General features: G+C 51.1%; 1 pseudogene; it reads left to right on the top strand.

The window, feature by feature from the left end:
- Window positions 1-5,030: 5,030 nt before the first annotated feature.
- Window positions 5,031-6,545, top strand: LOC123095110 (putative cyclin-dependent kinase F-2; annotated as a pseudogene).
- The last annotated feature ends 745 nt before the right edge of the window (window positions 6,546-7,290 follow it).

Here is a 7,290-nt window from a genome sequence, read left to right as displayed (position 1 = left end):
TTTATGTGGATTTAAATTTTTCAACAAAATTTAAGATTATTGTGTAAATTTATATATCTTCACCCCGGACCAGAAGGATACATGATTATGGTGTATCTTCATTGTATTTCTGAAGTACAGAATTATCAAAAAAAAAATGACAGCATTGTATTTTTTGAAATTATTCAACATATATGAAAATTACAGTGTAATAATATTAAATCCTAGAAATGTATCAAAACATGTCAACCGTGTTTGTAGAATCGTAAGGATAATTTTGCACAACAATTTTTTAATACTCGATGAACATATTCTAAAACATGTTGAACCTGATGAATTTAGAAAACACATTATAAATTTTGAATACATGTGAAACATTTTCCAAAAACATGAAATGCACTAGCGCTTTCTTTTAAGTTTATGGCAGTTGTAACTTTTTCTTGCATTTCTTCTTTCAAAAGGTAAAAACGATATCAAAGACAAAAAAAAAATAAACACAAACTTGAAAAATAAAAATAAAACTTGTCTCGGCCCAAACGAGTACCATATATAAAAGAATAGCTTGAAGAGGTACATGGCAGCCAAAGCTGATTTTCGGAGCACGGCGGCCACTGGGCATGTTTTTTTAAGGTTAAAAACTGTCACTTAAAAGTTCAACTTTTTTTCACGCCAGAAACGTATGCATGTGCTCTGACCGTCAAATTTTGTATGAAATTATGTTACATTGTGCCCTGCAATAAAGACACAATTCCAGCCAAATAACAAGCAAAATTTTGCATGTACTGTTATGAATATAATATAGCAAAGAATGGTATGGCGGTCCAAGAAAAACTTACTTGTATTCATCCACTCCGGGGTACAGTTTTATATGAGATGCATCAGAGGGGAGAGGAGAGATATACATGCACGCTTACCTGATCCTATCTTTACGTGTGAGCTGATGCTAGATATGCGTCCGGCATGATTTCATGCATGGCCGCGCAGAACGGCCCGTGAGACTTGCTCATATGAGAAACGGCATTGGCTAACACAATAGAATCGCTTGAGATCGCAAGAACAAAGTTTTTAACTTTTCCAGTCGTCACCAATTGCATAATCTAAAAAGCATTGTATTACCTGCCAACAATACGGAGTAATCCATGGAGAGACGCAAGCTGTAAGTTGTCTTTTGGGTGAATTCAAGAAAAACGGTGATCGGATTTGCTTGAACCGATGATATGACGACAGCGTCGACAGCACAATCAACACTGATCAGCTTCTATAGGCTTGAACGACCAGATTAAGATTCGATGTCGGCAAGACCGCTGCGTTGGCTACAACTCTCGGAGCAAGTGAAGCTGGGTGTGGAGAAGGGGGGCAGCCGGAAGAGGAGTATATGGAGGGGCTCTTGATCTCCAAGTGCTTTATAGATCGAAGGGATCATCTTAGTGGAGCAGCACTTGTTCGGTTGCCTAGATACTAACTTAATGGAGGAAGATACACATATAGGGGAAGAGGAAGGGATGGGATGGGATGAGATGTGTAGATCAAGCAGCGTCTTAGATGTACCTGGCCTCTTTGACTACCTCACTATAGAAGATGGAAGAGCGACCGATCGAGCGATGGCTGATCTTTTGTGCTAAATAAAAAGACGTATCTAAAGAGCAAACCATCAAGGAGTAAATAAAAGTTGTATCGCATGATGTGTGGGGCATGTGGGATGTGACGTGGACAGCATGCATGTCAAGTGTAGCATGGTTTTTTTTTGGTTGAAAAGTGCAGGGCATATAGGATGATATGGATAGCTTGCATGTTAAGAGAAATACGATAATGGGAATGAATTATCTAGGTACTATAGATGACTAGAAACTACGTTGCACCGATACGGCGACACCGATACGATGATACGAGTACGGCGATACGGGATATGGCAATTTCTAAAAACAGCAATATGCGATACGGCGAGTATATATATACATAATTAATAAAATGGCATGTAATAAAGATAGAACATACTAATATAATGCGTGAGATGAGAACAAAATGATGCCCCATTGTTTGCCTCATGCATCTTTTCATGTCGTGAATGGTCATCGATGTCCTCGATCCTCGTCCATTAGCTTGCTGTCATGCCATCTCCCGCAGATTACATGGTGATTTGAGTATTTTCCTCCGTGCCAGTAGACAATAGCAGGAACATCAGCAAGCACCAAGCACATACGGCAAGCGCGCGTGCGCACACACACACATGCCAGCAAGCAGCCAAGCACATACGTCAAACACACACACAGCAAGAATCAATTACCTCACTCTTGCCATAGCGGCGGAGAAGAGGTCACTTGGCGAGTTGACAGTGCGGCGGCGACGAGTCGGTCCTGGCGACGACACCGGCGGCGAGACAGGCGGCGGCGGCGTGCTCGTCGCCCTCGATCCAATCGTGAAGTCGAACAGAGAGCGAGAGAGCACTTAGGTTAGGCATATACGTGGGCCTTTAATGGGCTCGAGGCTGCACGGCCGTGTCCTCCCGTATCCCGAGCGTGTCCCCAGCGTATCGTCATTTTTTTCCTTTTCTTTTTAATCGGAAATCCTGATACGCCTGGGATACGAGTATCGCTGCCGTATCGTGCGTATCGCAATATCGGCGGCATGCAGTACGCGGACACGCCAACTTTCGACGTATCGGTGCTTCATAGACTAGAAATGCACTAACATTATCAATGAATTGGTAACGAGATGTAATTGTATATGTCCAAGCTTCTCATCTATGCCAATTAAATAAAGTAGAGCATACTAATTACCCTAGATTGTTGCAGTCACTTAAAATTCCTGACCTTGCTTGGTGCCATGTAAGCATGGACTTAGTGGAAGGGCTGCCTCTATCTGAACATAAGGACCTGATTTTAGTGATGGTGGATAGATTCACCTAAGTATGCTCATTTCATCTCTATTAAACACCCCATTTTAGTACAGTCAATTGCAAAGGCCTTTCCAGGCAACATATTCAAATTTCATGGTTCGGTTCTCAGCATAGTTTTAAATAGCGCGCTAAGCATCTTAGCGGCGGACCTCTTTCAAATGCTATAGCGTGCTATTTAAAATGTTTGTCCATTTGTTTGGACCAAAGTATCTTGGTGCAAAACCTTTTGTAAATGCTATAGCATATGCTATAGCGGAGCTATAGCGGGCTATTTAAAACAATGGTTCTCAGATTGGGAATCGAAGATTGCAAGCCAAAATGCAATCGCCAAGAAAGAGAGAGGGAGAGAAAAAATTCCTTCAGATCCCAAACAGCGTCGTGTCTGCAGTGCACAGCTAACCGGCGCTTCGAAAACGCGGGCGGCAGGCCAACGAAATTCGCGGCCGCGTGTGGTGTGTGCCACCCTAACTCGGATTGTCAATCTGTGGATCCTCGATTGCCTAGGTCTAGGGCGTAATTTCGACTCGAATTTGACTCCAATCGAGGTCGCTCTTCGGTATTTCCACGCCCAACTCAGCCTGGACGGCACGAGCGGGCTTTCCGGCCCGCTCGTGGCCCGTTTAGGACCGGCCCGTACGGTCCAGGCCCGACAGAAAAACTAGCCGGTCCGAGCCCAGAAAAGGAGACCGAAATTTTTTCGGTCCGGTCCGGTCTTTATCCGGGCTGACCGAGCGGACCGCTGGTGGCAAGGCCCATCAAGTGTACAGATAAGCCATCGAGGCCCACCCCGAGCCGAGCGACCCCCTCCCCTCGTTCCATTCCCCACTGGCTCGATTCCTTCCTCGTTCTGCCCCTCCAGCGCCGCCTCCTCCGTTCCTCTATCCTCGTCGTCACGGCCACCGGCAACCCCTGAGCGAACCACCGCGTCTCCGAGCACCGCCGCATCGCCATCTTCCTGCCTGTGCGATGAATTGGTCCAGACGCCGCCTACATGACGCACGCATCCTCTCTTCCCCGACCAAGGCCGCCATCAATTTTGTCGCAGTCGTCAAGTCCCAGCCTTACTGACGTGATGAAGCAGTGCAACCTGTGCACGCAGGCACGCAGGGCACGAACTGTATCTCCTTCTTTGCCCGTCATGTCGGCGAACACTCTTGAATAAATCCGAAGCTCCTGTCACGTTTTCAGTTAGTTCAGTTAACACTTTGGTTTTTCGTCAGGTTAGTCTCGAACGCTTTCCTTCTGTTAGCTAGTTTAGCTCGCGGGTCTAACTGCCTGGAGCCAGACTCGCGCCTCGTCGGTCTGCTCGTGGAACGGCACCAGTGTTGTGGATCATAACGACACAATGTCAGGGGCCACGAAGCCTTGTTTCCCGTTCTGTAAGTCTGACTAATAGAACAGAAAAGGTCTGAAGTTTGTGCAGCGCAAAACACCTGTATCTTCCTTTTTTTTCTTGAGCAATCTCTCGTTCGCGTGGGTTCGTTCCAAGGGCACCTCTGGTGCAGACAAACACGTCGGAGAACACACACATGTTGGTGTGCCCTGTCTTGTTCCCCATGAACTGGAAGTTGATCTCGTCATGATTGTCTCAATGTCTGAATTTGGCAATTAATTGATGCACATACAGTTAGAATTGTATGCAGTACAAGCTGATTAGCAATCTGAAACTGGAAGCGCCGATGCACATACCTCTTGAAAGCACCTACTTGACACCGTCCTGCAGTACAAGCTGATTAGCAATCTGAATCTGGAAGCGCCGATGTGCTGACGGTAACGGTGCCGACGGGCGGCGGAGTTCTCCAGGACGAGCTTGATGTTGGCAGAGATGCTACCATAGATGAACTGCCTCTTCGTGTGCAGCAAGCAGCCGGAGTAGTTGATCTTTAGGACAGGGCACGACGACGAACGCACGCCGGCGCAAGGCACACACGCAGCTCACGTTCCCCCTCCATCGCTCGGTCCCTCGGTCCTGACCGAGCTTTCTCCTCGCCGGTCCGGTCCAGGGAAATAGGCCCGCTGGGCACTTCGGTCCGGTCCGGTCCGGACCGGTCGTGGCCGGTCCAAAGCACGGCTCGGTCAGGAACCGGACCGCCTCGGACCGTGTCCACCCTGGCGCCCAACCGCGTCGATCGATCCATCCGCCCGTCACCCAGTTCCCCTTCCCCTCCTCCCTCGATCCCCTGCTCCCATCGCCCTCGCCTCCACCGCGCGCGCATCCCCCTCTCCAGCAACCAAAGCGCGCGGCTCGCTTCGTCGAGCTAGCGCGATGGCCGCCCGCAAGCGGCCTGCCGCCGCCCTCGACGCCGGCCACGCCACCACGACGGCGCCTCAACAATCGCCGGCTTGCTGCAAGAGGAGCCGCACCAAAATCCGAAGCACCGCGGAGTACGACGAGTCGACGAGGAGACCCGCCTCGGCGAGCGCGGCTTCGGCTGCGTCCTCCTGGCGCGCCACCGCGCCACCCGCAAGATCGTCGCCATCAAGTACCTCTACTGGCCGGACGGGTCCCAGCAGCCCCCCAACGCCGCTGAGCTTCTGCGGGAGGCCCGATTCCTCGAGGCCTGCCACGGGAACCCCTACGTCGTCGGCTTCGAGGGCCTGGTGCGCGACCCCGACAACGGCGCCTTCGGCCTCGTCATGGAGTACGTCGCCGCGCCGAGCCTCCACAAGTTCCTGCGGAACAGGGGCAGCGGCCAGCCGCTCCTGGAGTCCACCGTGCGCGCCATCATGTGGAAACTCCTCACCGGTGCCAGGACGATGCACGACCGCCACGTCGTCCTCGTCCACCGCGACATCAAGCCCGGCAACATCCTTGTCGGCCAAGACGGGGAGCTCGTCAAAATCTGCGACTTTGGGCTGGCGATCTCCATGTCCGAGCTGCCGCCGTACAACCAGGCCGGCACGCCGTTCTACGTGGCGCCCGAGGTGCTCCTGGGGAAGCGGGGCTACGACGCGCTCGTGGACACGTGGTCTATCGGCTGCGTCATGGCCGAGATGCTCACTGGTAAGACGCTGTTCCTCGGCGATGATGATGACAACGCCGCAGACAATGAGATCATCCAGCTCTGGAGCATCTTCCGCTTGCTCGGGACGCCGGACGAGAGGACGTGGCCGGGGTTCACGTCGCTGCCGCTCACCGAAAAGGCGCTGAAACTGCTACCGCCGGGGCACCAGCACAACAAGCTGCGCGATCTGTTCCCTGAAGAGAAGCTGTCCGAGCATGGATTCCAGGTGTTGCAAGGCCTTCTCACGTGCAACCCCAACCAGCGACTGACGGCGGTCACGGCGCTCAAGCACCGATGGTTTGCTGCTCCTCGTCCAGCCGCCGCCGCTGCGAAGGTCGACGCTTTGTCGTTCCCGAAAAAGAAGGCACCAAGGATCAAGTTCATCCCGCCGGCCATGCCGCAGAAGAATCTACTCAAAATTCCACTCGCCGTGTGGAACGCAGCTCAACGAGTCTAGTTAAACACTCCAGATTTAGCTGTGCTTGGATGAGCCACCTATGTAGGAGTAAATGCTAGGATAAACTCTCGTGATGTAACTGTGCTTGGAAGTGGATGAGCCATCCATGAGCCATCAGCAAGTAGAAGTTGATCGCCGGATCGCCCCTTAGTGTTGGCCTGCTTTTCTGAACTGTATGTGCCATTATGCAGAGATGTGTACATTGTGATGTAGTGTTGAGAGATCCATCAGAGTGCTGTTGTTTTACAGATGCTCAGTTGTTATTGAGTTATAGTGATCAATTTGTGCATTTTTATTGGACGCCCATAACGGCCACACGTGTGGGCGTTAGAGCAACTCTAGCATACCCCGCAAAAATACGACCCGCAAAACGCTTTTGCGGGTTCACCAAAATTGTTTTTGCGGGTCAAAAACGTACGCGGCCGAGCAGAACACGTATCTAAACCTGCATAATTTGAAAAAATTGTTTCGCGGGAGAAATTGCACGAACAGAGTTCATCACATACTACATTGTTCATGGCATACTACATAGTTCATCACAAACTATAAGCATAGTTATACTACATACTACGTTAAACTAGTACTAGGGGGTCGGATCTGATGGCGGCGAGGTCACGGCAACTGGACGACGCCATGGAGGAGCCGGACGCTCAATCCTCCTCGCCGGAGCTGCAGAGATCGACGTACTTCTCCGCCTGCTCCTTGCGGATGCAGCGCCACTCGTCCGCCTTCTCGTTGGCGGCGACGTTGTCGGCGACCGCCTGCTGCCACTGGAGGTCTTCGAGCTCCTCGGCGTGGCGCTGGCGCTCCTCCTCACTAGTAGAAAAGGGGGCAATGGTCCAGGCCAGGTCAGCTCATTAGTCCCGGTTCAATCCAGAACCGGGACCCATGGGGGCATTGGACCTGGTTCGTGAGCCCCGGGGGCCGGTCGGGCCACGTGGGCCATTGGTTCC

The sequence above is a fragment of the Triticum aestivum genome, chromosome 4B (genome assembly GCF_018294505.1).
Source record: "Triticum aestivum cultivar Chinese Spring chromosome 4B, IWGSC CS RefSeq v2.1, whole genome shotgun sequence".
Taxonomy (NCBI): Eukaryota; Viridiplantae; Streptophyta; class Magnoliopsida; order Poales; family Poaceae; genus Triticum; species Triticum aestivum.
This window is presented reverse-complemented; position numbering and strand designations above follow the sequence as displayed.